Below are 16,790 nucleotides of genomic sequence, written 5' to 3' on the forward strand. Positions count from 1 at the left end.
GACAGGACTAAAGGCAGCTAGTGTTGATGAGATTCGATGAGTTGGTAAATTCACGCAGTCCGCTGACCTTAGGTTGCACAGAACGAGAGACAGGGCTAAAGGCCACTAGTGTTGATGAGAGTCGATGAGTTGGTAAATTCATGCAGTCCGCGGACTTTAGGTGGCACAGAACGAGAGACAGGGCTAAAGGCCACTAGTGTTGATGAGAGTCGATGAGTTGGTAAATTCATGCAGTCCGCTGACTTTAGGTGGCACAGAACGAGAGACAGGGCTAAAGGCCACTAGTGTTGATGAGAGTCGATGAGTTGGTAAATTCATGCAGTCCGCTGGCCTTAGGTGGGACAGAACGAGAGACAGGGCTAAAGGCCACTAGTGTTGATGACAGTCGATGAGTTGATAAATTCACGCAGTCCGCTGACTTTAGGTGGCACTGAACGAGAGACAGGTATGAAGGCCAGCAGTGTTGATGACAGTCGAGGAGTTGATAAATTCACGCAGTCCGCTTACTTTAGGTGGCACAGAACGAGAGACAGGTATAAAAGCCACCAGTGTTGATGAGAGTCGATGAGTTGGTAAATTCACGCAGTCCACTGACTTTAGGTGGCACAGAACGAGTGAAAGGGCTAAAGGCCACTAGTGTTGATGACAGTCGATGAGTTCGTAAATTCACGCAGTCCGCTGCCTTTAGGTGGCACAGAACGAGAGACAGGGGTAAAGGCCACTAGTGTTAATGAGAGCCGATTAGTTGGTAAATTCACGCAGTCCTCTGACTTTAGGCGGCACAGAACGAGAGACAGGGCTAAAGGCCACTAGTGTTGATGAGAGTCGATGAGTTGGTAAATTCACGCAGTCCGCTGACTTTAGGTGGCACAGAACGAGGGACAGGGCTAAAGGCCGCTAGTGTTGATGAGAGTCGATGAGTTGGTAAATTCACGCTGTCCGCTGACTTTAGGTGGCACAGAAGGAGAGACAGGGCTAAAGGCCGCTAGTGTTGATGAGAGTCGATGAGTTGGTAAATTCACGCAGTCCGCTGACTTTAGGTGGCACAGAACGAGAGACAGGGCTAAAGGCCACTAGTGTTGATGAGAGTCGATGAGTTGGTAAATTCACGCAGTCCGCTTACTTTAGGTGGCACAGAAGGAGAGACAGGGCTAAAGGCCGCTAGTGTTGATGAGAGTCGATGAGTTGGTAAATTCACGCAGTCTGCTGACTTTAGGTGGCACAGAACGAGAGACAGGGGTAAAGGCCACTAGTGTTAATGAGAGCCGATTAGTTGGTAAATTCACGCAGTCCGCTGACTTTAGGTGGCACAGAACGAGAGACAGGGCTAAAGGCCACTAGTGTTGATGAGAGTCGATGAGTTGGTAAATGCACGCAGTCCGCTGACTTTAGGTGGCACAGAACGAGGGACAGGGCTAAAGGCTGCTAGTGTTAATGGGAGCCGATGAGTTGGTAAATTCACGCAGTCCACTGACTTTAGGTGGCACAGAAGGAGAGACAGGGCTAAAGGCCGCTAGTGTTGATGAGAGTCGATGAGTTGGTAAATACACGCTGTCCGCTGACTTTAGGTGGCACAGAAGGAGAGACAGGGCTAAAGGCCGCTAGTGTTGATGAGAGTCGATGAGTTGGTAAATTCACGCAGTCCGCTGACTTTAGGTGGCACAGAACGAGAGACAGGGCTAAAGGCCACTAGTGTTGATGAGAGTCGATGAGTTGGTAAATTCACGCAGTCCGCTGACTTTAGGTGGCACAGAACGAGAGACAGGGCTAAAGGCCACTAGTGTTGATGAGAGTTGATGAGTTGGTAAATTCTCACAGACCGCTGACTTTAGGTGGCACAGAACGAGAGACAGGTATAAAGGCCATTAGTGTTGATGAGAGTCGATGAGTTGGTAAATTCACGCAGTCTGCTGACTTTTGGTGGCACAGAACGAGAGACAGGGCTAAAGGCAACTAGTGTTGATGAGAGTCGATGAGGTGGTAAATTCACGCAGTGTGCTGACTTTTGGTGGCACAGAACGAGAGACAGGGCTAAAGGCCACTAGTGTTGATGAGAGACGATGAGTTGGTAAATTCACGCAGTGCGCTGACTTTAGGTGGCACAGAAGGAGAGACAGGGCTAAAGGCCACTAGTGTTGATGAGAGTCGATGAGTTGGTAAATTCACGCAGTCCACTGACTTTAGGTGGCACAAAAGGAGAGACAGGGCTAAAGGCCACCAGTGTTGATGAGAGTCGATGAGTTGGTAAATTCATGCAGTCCGGTGACCATAGGTGGCACAGAACGAGAGACAGGGCTAAAGGCCATTAGTGTTGATGAGAGTCGATGAGTTGGTAAATTCACGCAGTCAGCTGACTTTAGGTGGCACTGAACGAGAGACAGGTATAAAGGCCACCAGTGTTGATGAGAGTCGATGAGTTGGTAAATTCATGCAGTCCGCTGACTTTAGGTGGCACAGAACGAGAGACAGGGCTAAAGGCCACTAGTGTTGAGGAGAGTCGATGAGTTGGTAAATTCTCGCAGACCGCTGACTTTAGGTGGCGCAGAAGGAGAGACAGGGCTAAAGGCCATTAGTGTTGATGAGAGGTGATGAGTTGGTAAACTCACGCAGTCTGCTGACCTTAGGTGGCACAGAACGAGAGACAGGGCTAAAGGCCACTACTGTTGATGAGAGTCGATGAGTTGGTAAACTCACGCAGTCCGCTGACCTTAGGTGGCACAGAACGAGAGACAGGGCTAAAGGCCACTAGTGTTGATGAGAGTCGATGAGTTGGTAAATTCACGCAGACCGCTCACTTTAGGTGGCACAGAACGAGAGACAGGGCTAAAGGCCACTAGTGTTGATGAGAGTCGATGAGTTTGTAAATTCACGCAGACCGCTGACTTTAGGTGGCACAGAACGAGAGACAGGGCTAAAGGCCACCAGTGTTGATGAGAGTCGATGAGTTGGTAAATTCACGCAGTGCGCTGACTTTAGGTGGCACAGAAGGAGAGACAGGGCTAAGAGCCACAAGTGTTGATGAGAGTCGATGAGTTGGTTAATTCACGCAGTGCGCTGACTTTAGGTGGCACAGAAGGAGAGACAGGGCTAAAGGTCGCTAGTGTTGATGAGAGTCGATGAGTTGGTAAATTCATGGAGTCCGCTGACTTTAGGTGGCACAGAACGAGAGACAGGGCTAAAGGCCCCTAGTGTTGATGAGAGTCGATGAGTTGGTAAATTCATGCAGTCCGCTGACCTTAGGTGGCACAGAACGAGAGAGAGGGCTAAAGGCCACTATTGTTGATGAGAGTCGATGAGTTGGTAAATTCATGCAGTCCGCTGACCTTAGGTGGCACAGAACGAGAGACAGGGCTACAGGCCACTAGTGTTGATGACAGTCGATGAGTTGATAAATTCACGCAGTCCGCTGACTTTAGGTGGCACTGAACGAGAGACAGGTATAAAGGCCACCAGTGTTGATGACAGTCGATGAGTTGATAAATTCACGCAGTCCGCTGACTTTAGGTGGCACTGAATGAGAGACAGGTATAAAGGCCACCAGTGTTGATGAGAGTCGATGAGTTGGTAAATCCATGCAGTCCGCTGACTTTAGGTGGCACAGAACGAGAGACAGGGCTAAAGGCCACCAGTGTTGATGAGAGTCGATGAGTTGGTAAATTCAAGCAGTCTGCTGACTTTAGGTGGCACAGAACGAGAGACAGGGCTAAAGGTCACTAGTGTTGATGAAAGTCGATGAGTTGGTAAATTCACGCAGTCCGTTGACTTTAGGTGGCACAGAACGAGGAACAGGGCTAAATGCCACTACTGTTGATGAGAGTCGATGAGTTGGTAAACTCACGCAGTCCGCTGACCTTAGGTGGCACTGAACGAGAGACAGGGCTACAGGCCACTAGTGTTGATGAGAGTCGATGAGTTGGTAAATTCACGCAGTCCGCTGACTTTAGGTGGCACAGAACGAGAGACAGGGCTAAAGGCCACTAGTGTTGATGAGAGTCGATGAGTTGGTAAATTCACGCAGTCTGCTGACTTTTGGTGGCACAGAACGAGAGACAGGGCTAAAGGCCACCAGTGTTGATGAGAGTCGATGAGTTGGTAAATTCACGCAGTGCGCTGACTTTAGGTGGCACAGAAGGAGAGACAGGGCTAAAGGCCACCAGTGTTGATGAGAGTCGATGAGTTGGTAAATTCACGCAGTGCGCTGATTTTAGGTGGCACAGAAGGAGAGACAGGGCTAAAAGCCGCCAGTGTTGATGAGAGTCGATGAGTTGGTAAATTCACGCAGTCCGCTGACCTTAGGTGGCACAGAACGAGAGACAGGGCTAAAGGCCGCCAGTGTTGATGAGAGTCGATGAGTTGGTAAATTCACGCAGTCCGCTGACTTTAGGTGGCACAGAAGGAGAGACAGGGCTAAAGGCCGCTAGTGTTGATGAGAGTCGATGAGTTGGTAAATTCACGCAGTCCGCTGACTTTAGGTGGCACAGAACGAGAGACAGGGCTAAAGGCCACTAGTTTTGATGAGAGTCGATGAGTTGGTAAATTCACGCAGTCCGCTGACTTTAGGTGGCACAGAACGAGAGACAGGGCTAAAGGCCACTAGTGTAATGAGAGCCGATGAGTTGGTAAATTCACGCAGTCCGCTGACTTTAGGTGGCACAGAACGAGAGACAGGGCTAAAGGCCTCTAGTGTTAATGAGAGCCGATGAGTTGGTAAATTCACGCAGTCCGCTGACTTTAGGTGGCACAGAATGAGAGACAGGGCTAAAGGCCGCCAGTGTTGATGGGAGTCGATGAGTTGGTAAATTCACGCAGTCCGCTGACTTTAGGTGGCACAGAACGAGAGACAGGGCTAAAGGCCGCTAGTGTTGATGAGAGTCGATGAGTTGGTAAATTCACGCAGTCCGCTGACTTTAGGTGGCACAGAATGAGAGACAGGGCTAAAGGCCGCTAGTGTTGATGAGAGTCGATGAGTTGGTAAATTCACGCAGTCCGCTGACTTTAGGTGGCACAGAACGAGAGACAGGGCTAAAGGCCACTAGTGTTGATGAGAGTCGCTGAGTTGGTAAATTCACGCAGTCCGCTGACTTTAGGTGGCACAGAACGAGAGACAGGGCTAAAGGCCATTAGTGTTGATGAGAGTCGATGAATTGGTAAATTCACGCAGTCTGCTGACTTTTGGTGGCACAGAACGAGAGACAGGGCTAAAGGCCACCAGTGTTGATGAGAGTCGATGAGTTGATAAATTCACGCAGTGCGCTGACTTTAGGTGGCACAGAACGAGAGACAGGGCTAAAGGCCACTAGTGTTGATGACAGTCGATGAGTTGGTAAATTCACTCAGTCTGCTGACTTTAGGTGGCACAGAACGAGAGACAGGACTAAAGGCCGCAAGTGATGATGAGAGTCGATGAGTTGGTAAATTCATGCAGTCTGCTGACCTTAGGTGGCACAGAACGAGAGACAGGGCTAAAGGCCACTAGTGTTGATGACAGTCGATGAGTTGGTAAACTCACCCAGTCCGCTGACCTTAGGTGGCACAGAACGAGAGACAGGGCCAAAGGCCACTAGTGTTGATGAGAGTCGATGAGTTGGTAAATTCACGCAGTCCGCTGACTTTAGGTGGCACAGAAGGAGAGACAGGGCTAAGGGCCACAAGTGTTGATGAGAGTCGATGAGTTGGTTAATTCACGCAGTGCACTGACTTTAGGTGGCACAGAAGGAGAGACAGGGCTAAAGGTCGCTAGTGTTGATGAGAGTCGATGAGTTGGTAAATTCATGGAGTCTGCTGACTTTAGGTGGCACAGAACGAGAGACAGGGCTAAAGGCCACTAGTGTTGATGAGAGTCGATGAGTTGGTAAATTCATGCAGTCCGCTGACCTTAGGTGGCACAGAACGAGAGACAGGGCTAAAGGCCACTAGTGTTGATGAGAGTCGATGAGTTGGTAAATTCACGCAGTGCGCTGACTTTAGGTGGCACAGAAGGAGAGACAGGGCTAAAGGCCACCAGTGTTGATGAGAGTCGATGAGTTGGTAAATTCACGCAGTGCGCTGACTTTAGGTGGCACAGAAGGAGAGACAGGGCTAAAGGCCACCAGTGTTGATGAGAGTCGATGAGTTGGTAAATTCACGCAGTGCGCTGATTTTAGGTGGCACAGAAGGAGAGACAGGGCTAAAGGCCACCAGTTTTGATGAGAGTCGATGAGTTGGTAAATTCACGCAGTCCGCTGACCTTAGGTGGCACAGAATGAGAGACAGGGCTAAAGGCCGCCAGTGTTGATGAGAGTCGATGAGTTGGTAAATTCACGCAGTCCGCTGACTTTAGGTGGCACAGAAGGAGAGACAGGGCTAAAGGCCGCTAGTGTTGATGAGAGTCGATGAGTTGGTAAATTCACGCAGTCCGCTGACTTTAGGTGGCACAGAACGAGAGACAGGGCTAAAGGCCACTAGTTTTGATGAGAGTCGATGAGTTGGTAAATTCACGCAGTCCGCTGACTTTAGGTGGCACAGAACGAGAGACAGGGCTAAAGGCCGCTAGTGTTGATGAGAGTCGATGAGTTGGTAAATTCACGCAGTCCGCTGACTTTAGGTGGCACAGAATGAGAGACAGGGCTAAGAGCCACAAGTGTTGATGAGAGTCGATGAGTTGGTTAATTCACGCAGTGCGCTGACTTTAGGTGGCACAGAAGGAGAGTCAGGGCTAAAGGTCTCTAGTGTTGATGAGAGTCGATGAGTTGGTAAATTCATGGAGTCCGCTGACTTTAGGTGGCACAGAACGAGAGACAGGGCTAAAGGCCACTAGTGTTGATGAGAGTCGATGAGTTGGTAAATTCATGCAGTCCGCTGACCTTAGGTGGCACAGAACGAGAGAGAGGGCTAAAGGCCACTAGTGTTGATGAGAGTCGATGAGTTGGTAAATTCATGCAGTCCGCTGACCTTAGGTGGCACAGAACGAGAGACAGGGCTACAGGCCACTAGTGTTGATGACAGTCGATGAGTTGATAAATTCACGCAGTCCGCTGACTTTAGGTGGCACTGAACGAGAGACAGGTATAAAGGCCACCAGTGTTGATGACAGTCGATGAGTTGATAAATTCACGCAGTCCGCTGACTTTAGGTGGTACTGAATGAGAGACAGGTATAAAGGCCACCAGTGTTGATGAGAGTCGATGAGTTGGTAAATCCACGCAGTCCGCTGACTTTAGGTGGCACAGAACGAGAGACAGGGCTAAAGGCCACCAGTGTTGATGAGAGTCGATGAGTTGGTAAATTCAAGCAGTCCGCTGACTTTAGGTGGCACAGAACGAGAGACAGGGCTAAAGGTCACTAGTGTTGATGAAAGTCGATGAGTTGGTAAATTCATGCAGTCCGTTGACTTTAGGTGGCACAGAACAAGGAACAGGGCTAAAGGCCACTACTGTTCATGAGAGTCGATGAGTTGGTAAACTCACGCAGTCCGCTGACCTTAGGTGGCACTGAACGAGAGACAGGGCTAAAGGCCACTAGTGTTGATGAGAGTCGATGAGTTGGTAAATTCACGCAGTCCGCTGACTTTAGGTGGCACAGAACGAGAGACAGGGCTAAAGGCCACTAGTGTTGATGAGAGTCGATGAGTTGGTAAATTCATGCAGTCTGCTGACTTTTGGTGGCACAGAACGAGAGAGAGGGCTAAAGGCCACCAGTGTTGATGAGAGTCGATGAGTTGGTAAATTCACGCAGTCCGCTGACTTTAGGTGGCACAGAACGAGAGACAGGGCTAAAGGCCACTAGTGTAATGAGAGCCGATGAGTTGGTAAATTCACGCAGTCCGCTGACTTTAGGTGGCACAGAACGAGAGACAGGGCTAAAGGCCACTAGTTTTGATGAGAGTCGATGAGTTGGTAAATTCACGCAGTCCGCTGACTTTAGGTGGCACAGAACGAGAGACAGGGCTAAAGGCCACTAGTGTAATGAGAGCCGATGAGTTGGTAAATTCACGCAGTCCGCTGACTGTAGGTGGCACAGAACGAGAGACAGGGCTAAAGGCCTCTAGTGTTAATGAGAGCCGATGAGTTGGTAAATTCACGCAGTCCGCTGACTTTAGGTGGCACAGAATGAGACACAGGGCTAAAGGCCGCCAGTGTTGATGGGAGTCGATGAGTTGGTAAATTCACGCAGTCCGCTGACTTTAGGTGGCACAGAACGAGAGACAGGGCTAAAGGCCGCTAGTGTTGATGAGAGTCGATGAGTTGGTAAATTCACGCAGTCCGCTGACTTTAGGTGGCACAGAATGAGAGACAGGGCTAAAGGCCGCTAGTGTTGATGAGAGTCGATGAGTTAGTAAATTCACGCAGTCCGCTGACTTTAGGTGGCACAGAACGAGAGACAGGGCTAAAGGCCACTAGTGTTGATGAGAGTCAATGAGTTGGTAAATTCACGCAGTCCGCTGACTTTAGGTGGCACAGAACGAGAGACAGGGCTAAAGGCCATTAGTGTTGATGAGAGTCGATGAATTGGTAAATTCACGCAGTCTGCTGACTTTTGGTGGCACAGAACGAGAGACAGGGCTAAAGGCCACCAGTGTTGATGAGAGTCGATGAGTTGATAAATTCACGCAGTGCGCTGACTTTAGGTGGCACAGAACGAGAGACAGGGCTAAAGGCCACTAGTGTTGATGACAGTCGATGAGTTGGTAAATTCACTCAGTCTGCTGACTTTAGGTGGCACAGAACGAGAGACAGGACTAAAGGCCGCAAGTGATGATGAGAGTCGATGAGTTGGTAAATTCATGCAGTCTGCTGACCTTAGGTGGCACAGAACGAGAGACAGGGCTAAAGGCCACTAGTGTTGATGACAGTCGATGAGTTGGTAAACTCACCCAGTCCGCTGACCTTAGGTGGCACAGAACGAGAGACAGGGCCAAAGGCCACTAGTGTTGATGAGAGTCGATGTGTTGGTAAATTCACGCAGTGCGCTGACCTTAGGTGGCACTGAACGAGAGACAGGGCTAAAGGCCACTAGTGTTGATGATAGTCGATGAGTTGGTAAATTCACGCAGTCCGCTGACTTTAGGTGGCACAGAACGAGAGACAGGGCTAAAGGCCACTAGTGTTGATGAGAGTCGATGAGTTGGTAAATTCATGCAGTCTGCTGACTTTTGGTGGCACAGAACGAGAGAGAGGGCTAAAGGCCACCAGTGTTGATGAGAGTCGATGAGTTGGTAAATTCACGCAGTGCGCTGACTTTAGGTGGCACAGAAGGAGAGACAGGGCTAAAGGCCACCAGTGTTGATGAGAGTCGATGAGTTGGTAAATTCACGCAGTGCGCTGATTTTAGGTGGCACAGAAGGAGAGACAGGGCTAAAGGCCACCAGTGTTGATGAGAGTCGATGAGTTGGTAAATTCACGCAGTCCGCTGACCTTAGGTGGCACAGAACGAGAGACAGGGCTAAAGGCCGCCAGTGTTGATGAGAGTCGATGAGTTGGTAAATTCACGCAGTCCGCTGACTTTAGGTGGCACAGAAGGAGAGACAGGGCTAAAGGCCGCTAGTGTTGATGAGAGTCGATGAGTTGGTAAATTCACGCAGTCCGCTGACTTTAGGTGGCACAGAACGAGAGACAGGGCTAAAGGCCACTAGTTTTGATGAGAGTCGATGAGTTGGTAAATTCACGCAGTCTGCTGACTTTAGGTGGCACAGAACGAGAGACAGGACTAAAGGCCACTAGTGTAATGAGAGCCGATGAGTTGGTAAATTCACGCAGTCCGCTGACTTTAGGTGGCACAGAACGAGAGACAGGGCTAAAGGCCTCTAGTGTTAATGAGAGCCGATGAGTTGGTAAATTCACGCAGTCCGCTGACTTTAGGTGGCACAGAATGAGAGACAGGGCTAAAGGCCGCCAGTGTTGATGGGAGTCGATGAGTTGGTAAATTCACGCAGTCCGCTGACTTTAGGTGGCACAGAACGAGAGACAGGGCTAAAGGCCGCTAGTGTTGATGAGAGTCGATGAGTTGGTAAATTCACGCAGTCCGCTGACTTTAGGTGGTACAGAATGAGAGACAGGGCTAAAGGCCGCTAGTGTTGATGAGAGTCGATGAGTTGGTAAATTCACGCAGTCCGCTGACTTTAGGTGGCACAGAACGAGAGACAGGGCTAAAGGCCACTAGTGTTGATGAGAGTCAATGAGTTGGTAAATTCACGCAGTCCGCTGACTTTAGGTGGCACAGAACGAGAGACAGGGCTAAATGCCATTAGTGTTGATGAGAGTCGATGAATTGGTAAATTCACGCAGTCTGCTGACTTTTGGTGGCACAGAACGAGAGACAGGGCTAAAGGCCACCAGTGTTGATGAGAGTCGATGAGTTGGTAAATTCACGCAGTGCGCTGACTTTAGGTGGCACAGAACGAGAGACAGGGCTAAAGGCCACTAGTGTTGATGACAGTCGATGAGTTGGTAAATTCACTCAGTCTGCTGACTTTAGGTGGCACAGAACGAGAGACAGGACTAAAGGCCGCAAGTGATGATGAGAGTCGATGAGTTGGTAAATTCATGCAGTCCGCTGACCTTAGGTGGCACAGAACGAGAGACAGGGCTAAAGGCCACTAGTGTTGATGACAGTCGATGAGTTGGTAAACTCACCCAGTCCGCTGACCTTAGGTGGCACAGAACGAGAGACAGGGCTAAAGGCCACTAGTGTTGATGAGAGTCGATGAGTTGGTAAATTCACGCAGTCCGCTGACTTTAGGTGGCACAGAACGAGAGACAGGGCTAAAGGCCACTAGTGTTGATGAGAGTCGATGAGTTCGTAAATTCACGCAGTCTGCTGACTTTTGGTGGCACAGAACGAGAGACAGGGCTAAAGGCCACCAGTGTTGATGAGAGTCGATGAGTTGGTAAATTCACGCAGTGCGCTGACTTTAGGTGGCACAGAAGGAGAGACAGGGCTAAAGGCCACTAGTGTTGATGAGAGTCGATGAGTTGGTAAATTCACGCAGTGCGCTGACTTTAGGTGGCACAGAAGGAGAGACAGGGCTAAAGGCCACCAGTGTTGATGAGAGTCGATGAGTTGGTAAATTCACGCAGTGCGCTGACTTTAGGTGGCACAGAAGGAGAGACAGGGCTAAAGGCCACCAGTGTTGATGAGAGTCGATGAGTTGGTAAATTCACGCAGTCCGCTGACCTTAGGTGGCACAGAATGAGAGACAGGGCTAAAGGCCGCCAGTGTTGATGAGAGTCGATGAGTTGGTAAATTCATGCAGTCCGCTGACTTTAGGTGGCACAGAATGAGAGACAGGGCTAAAGGCCGCCAGTGTTGATGGGAGTCGATGAGTTGGTAAATTCACTCAGTCTGCTGACTTTAGGTGGCACAGAACGAGAGACAGGACTAAAGGCCGCAAGTGATGATGAGAGTCGATGAGTTGGTAAATTCATGCAGTCTGCTGACCTTAGGTGGCACAGAACGAGAGACAGGGCTAAAGGCCACTAGTGTTGATGACAGTCGATGAGTTGGTAAATTCACGCAGTCCGCTGACTTTAGGTGGCACAGAATGAGAGACAGGGCTAAAGGCCGCCAGTGTTGATGGGAGTCGATGAGTTGGTAAATTCACGCAGTCCGCTGACTTTAGGTGGCACAGAACGAGAGACAGGGCTAAAGGCCGCTAGTGTTGATGAGAGTCGATGAGTTGGTAAATTCACGCAGTCCGCTGACTTTAGGTGGCACAGAATGAGAGACAGGGCTAAAGGCCGCTAGTGTTGATGAGAGTCGATGAGTTAGTAAATTCACGCAGTCCGCTGACTTTAGGTGGCACAGAACGAGAGACAGGGCTAAAGGCCACTAGTGTTGATGAGAGTCAATGAGTTGGTAAATTCACGCAGTCCGCTGACTTTAGGTGGCACAGAACGAGAGACAGGGCTAAAGGCCATTAGTGTTGATGAGAGTCGATGAATTGGTAAATTCACGCAGTCTGCTGACTTTTGGTGGCACAGAACGAGAGACAGGGCTAAAGGCCACCAGTGTTGATGAGAGTCGATGAGTTGATAAATTCACGCAGTGCGCTGACTTTAGGTGGCACAGAACGAGAGACAGGGCTAAAGGCCACTAGTGTTGATGACAGTCGATGAGTTGGTAAATTCACTCAGTCTGCTGACTTTAGGTGGCACAGAACGAGAGACAGGACTAAAGGCCGCAAGTGATGATGAGAGTCGATGAGTTGGTAAATTCATGCAGTCTGCTGACCTTAGGTGGCACAGAACGAGAGACAGGGCTAAAGGCCACTAGTGTTGATGACAGTCGATGAGTTGGTAAACTCACCCAGTCCGCTGACCTTAGGTGGCACAGAACGAGAGACAGGGCCAAAGGCCACTAGTGTTGATGAGAGTCGATGTGTTGGTAAATTCACGCAGTGCGCTGACCTTAGGTGGCACTGAACGAGAGACAGGGCTAAAGGCCACTAGTGTTGATGATAGTCGATGAGTTGGTAAATTCACGCAGTCCGCTGACTTTAGGTGGCACAGAACGAGAGACAGGGCTAAAGGCCACTAGTGTTGATGAGAGTCGATGAGTTGGTAAATTCATGCAGTCTGCTGACTTTTGGTGGCACAGAACGAGAGAGAGGGCTAAAGGCCACCAGTGTTGATGAGAGTCGATGAGTTGGTAAATTCACGCAGTGCGCTGACTTTAGGTGGCACAGAAGGAGAGACAGGGCTAAAGGCCACCAGTGTTGATGAGAGTCGATGAGTTGGTAAATTCACGCAGTGCGCTGATTTTAGGTGGCACAGAAGGAGAGACAGGGCTAAAGGCCACCAGTGTTGATGAGAGTCGATGAGTTGGTAAATTCACGCAGTCCGCTGACCTTAGGTGGCACAGAACGAGAGACAGGGCTAAAGGCCGCCAGTGTTGATGAGAGTCGATGAGTTGGTAAATTCACGCAGTCCGCTGACTTTAGGTGGCACAGAAGGAGAGACAGGGCTAAAGGCCGCTAGTGTTGATGAGAGTCGATGAGTTGGTAAATTCACGCAGTCCGCTGACTTTAGGTGGCACAGAACGAGAGACAGGGCTAAAGGCCACTAGTTTTGATGAGAGTCGATGAGTTGGTAAATTCACGCAGTCTGCTGACTTTAGGTGGCACAGAACGAGAGACAGGACTAAAGGCCACTAGTGTAATGAGAGCCGATGAGTTGGTAAATTCACGCAGTCCGCTGACTTTAGGTGGCACAGAACGAGAGACAGGGCTAAAGGCCTCTAGTGTTAATGAGAGCCGATGAGTTGGTAAATTCACGCAGTCCGCTGACTTTAGGTGGCACAGAATGAGAGACAGGGCTAAAGGCCGCCAGTGTTGATGGGAGTCGATGAGTTGGTAAATTCACGCAGTCCGCTGACTTTAGGTGGCACAGAACGAGAGACAGGGCTAAAGGCCGCTAGTGTTGATGAGAGTCGATGAGTTGGTAAATTCACGCAGTCCGCTGACTTTAGGTGGTACAGAATGAGAGACAGGGCTAAAGGCCGCTAGTGTTGATGAGAGTCGATGAGTTGGTAAATTCACGCAGTCCGCTGACTTTAGGTGGCACAGAACGAGAGACAGGGCTAAAGGCCACTAGTGTTGATGAGAGTCAATGAGTTGGTAAATTCACGCAGTCCGCTGACTTTAGGTGGCACAGAACGAGAGACAGGGCTAAATGCCATTAGTGTTGATGAGAGTCGATGAATTGGTAAATTCACGCAGTCTGCTGACTTTTGGTGGCACAGAACGAGAGACAGGGCTAAAGGCCACCAGTGTTGATGAGAGTCGATGAGTTGGTAAATTCACGCAGTGCGCTGACTTTAGGTGGCACAGAACGAGAGACAGGGCTAAAGGCCACTAGTGTTGATGACAGTCGATGAGTTGGTAAATTCACTCAGTCTGCTGACTTTAGGTGGCACAGAACGAGAGACAGGACTAAAGGCCGCAAGTGATGATGAGAGTCGATGAGTTGGTAAATTCATGCAGTCCGCTGACCTTAGGTGGCACAGAACGAGAGACAGGGCTAAAGGCCACTAGTGTTGATGACAGTCGATGAGTTGGTAAACTCACCCAGTCCGCTGACCTTAGGTGGCACAGAACGAGAGACAGGGCTAAAGGCCACTAGTGTTGATGAGAGTCGATGAGTTGGTAAATTCACGCAGTCCGCTGACTTTAGGTGGCACAGAACGAGAGACAGGGCTAAAGGCCACTAGTGTTGATGAGAGTCGATGAGTTCGTAAATTCACGCAGTCTGCTGACTTTTGGTGGCACAGAACGAGAGACAGGGCTAAAGGCCACCAGTGTTGATGAGAGTCGATGAGTTGGTAAATTCACGCAGTGCGCTGACTTTAGGTGGCACAGAAGGAGAGACAGGGCTAAAGGCCACTAGTGTTGATGAGAGTCGATGAGTTGGTAAATTCAAGCAGTGCGCTGACTTTAGGTGGCACAGAAGGAGAGACAGGGCTAAAGGCCACCAGTGTTGATGAGAGTCGATGAGTTGGTAAATTCACGCAGTGCGCTGACTTTAGGTGGCACAGAAGGAGAGACAGGGCTAAAGGCCACCAGTGTTGATGAGAGTCGATGAGTTGGTAAATTCACGCAGTCCGCTGACCTTAGGTGGCACAGAATGAGAGACAGGGCTAAAGGCCGCCAGTGTTGATGAGAGTCGATGAGTTGGTAAATTCACGCAGTCCGCTGACTTTAGGTGGCACAGAACGAGGGACAGGGCTAAAGGCTGCTAGTGTTAATGGGAGCCGATGAGTTGGTAAATTCACGCAGTCCACTGACTTTAGGTGGCACAGAAGGAGAGACAGGGCTAAAGGCCGCTAGTGTTGATGAGAGTCGATGAGTTGGTAAATTCACGCTGTCCGCTGACTTTAGGTGGCACAGAAGGAGAGACAGGGCTAAAGGCCGCTAGTGTTGATGAGAGTCGATGAGTTGGTAAATTCATGCAGTCCGCTGACTTTAGGTATCACAGAACGAGAGACAGGGCTAAAGGCCACTAGTGTAATGAGAGCCGATGAGTTGGTAAATTCACGCAGTCCGCTGACTTTAGGTGGCACAGAACGAGAGACAGGGCTAAAGGCCTCTAGTGTTAATGAGAGACGATGAGTTGGTAAATTCACGCAGTCCGCTGACTTTAGGTGGCACAGAATGAGAGACAGGGCTAAAGGCCGCCAGTGTTGATGGGAGTCGATGAGTTGGTAAATTCACGCAGTCCGCTGACTTTAGGTGGCACAGAACGAGAGACAGGGCTAAAGGCCGCTAGTGTTGATGAGAGTCGATGAGTTGGTAAATTCACGCAGTCCGCTGACTTTAGGTGGCACAGAACGAGAGACAGGGCTAAAGGCCACTAGTGTTGATGAGAGTCGATGAGTTGGTAAATTCATGCAGTCCGCTGGCCTTAGGTGGCACAGAACGAGAGACAGGGCTAAAGGCCACTAGTGTTGATGACAGTCGATGAGTTGATAAATTCACGCAGTCCGCTGACTTTAGGTGGCACTGAACAGGAGACAGGTATAAAGGCCAGCAGTGTTGATGACAGTCGATGAGTTGATAAATTCACGCAGTCCGCTGACTTTAGGTGGCACTGAACGAGAGACAGGTATAAAGGCCACCAGTGTTGATGAGAGTCGATGAGTTGGTAAATTCACGCAGTCCACTGACTTTAGGTGGCACAGAACGAGAGACAGGGCTAAAGGCCACTAGTGTTGATGACAGTCGATGAGTTGGTAAATTCACGCAGTCCGCTGCCTTTAGGTGGCACAGAACGAGAGACAGGGGTAAAGGCCACTAGTGTTAATGAGAGCCGATTAGTTGGTAAATTCATGCAGTCCGATGACTTTAGGTGGCACAGAACGAGAGACAGGGCTAAAGGCCACTAGTGTTGATGAGAGTCGATGAGTTGGTAAATTCACGCAGTCCGCTGACTTTAGGTGGCACAGAATGAGAGACAGGGCTAAAGGCCGCTAGTGTTGATGAGAGTCGATGAGTTAGTAAATTCACGCAGTCCGCTGACTTTAGGTGGCACAGAACGAGAGACAGGGCTAAAGGCCACTAGTGTTGATGAGAGTCAATGAGTTGGTAAATTCACGCAGTCCGCTGACTTTAGGTGGCACAGAACGAGAGACAGGGCTAAAGGCCATTAGTGTTGATGAGAGTCGATGAATTGGTAAATTCACGCAGTCTGCTGACTTTTGGTGGCACAGAACGAGAGACAGGGCTAAAGGCCACCAGTGTTGATGAGAGTCGATGAGTTGATAAATTCACGCAGTGCGCTGACTTTAGGTGGCACAGAACGAGAGACAGGGCTAAAGGCCACTAGTGTTGATGACAGTCGATGAGTTGGTAAATTCACTCAGTCTGCTGACTTTAGGTGGCACAGAACGAGAGACAGGACTAAAGGCCGCAAGTGATGATGAGAGTCGATGAGTTGGTAAATTCATGCAGTCTGCTGACCTTAGGTGGCACAGAACGAGAGACAGGGCTAAAGGCCACTAGTGTTGATGACAGTCGATGAGTTGGTAAACTCACCCAGTCCGCTGACCTTAGGTGGCACAGAACGAGAGACAGGGCCAAAGGCCACTAGTGTTGATGAGAGTCGATGTGTTGGTAAATTCACGCAGTGCGCTGACCTTAGGTGGCACTGAACGAGAGACAGGGCTAAAGGCCACTAGTGTTGATGAGAGTCGATGAGTTGGTAAATTCACGCAGTCCGCTGACTTTAGGTGGCACAGAACGAGAGACAGGGCTAAAGGCCACTAGTGTTGATGAGAGTCGATGAGTTGGTAAATTCATGCAGTCTGCTGACTTTTGGTGG

This window comes from Ambystoma mexicanum, chromosome 6p (genome assembly GCF_040938575.1).
Source record: "Ambystoma mexicanum isolate Mex_15411 chromosome 6p, UKY_AmexF1_1, whole genome shotgun sequence".
Lineage (NCBI taxonomy): Eukaryota > Metazoa > Chordata > Amphibia > Caudata > Ambystomatidae > Ambystoma > Ambystoma mexicanum.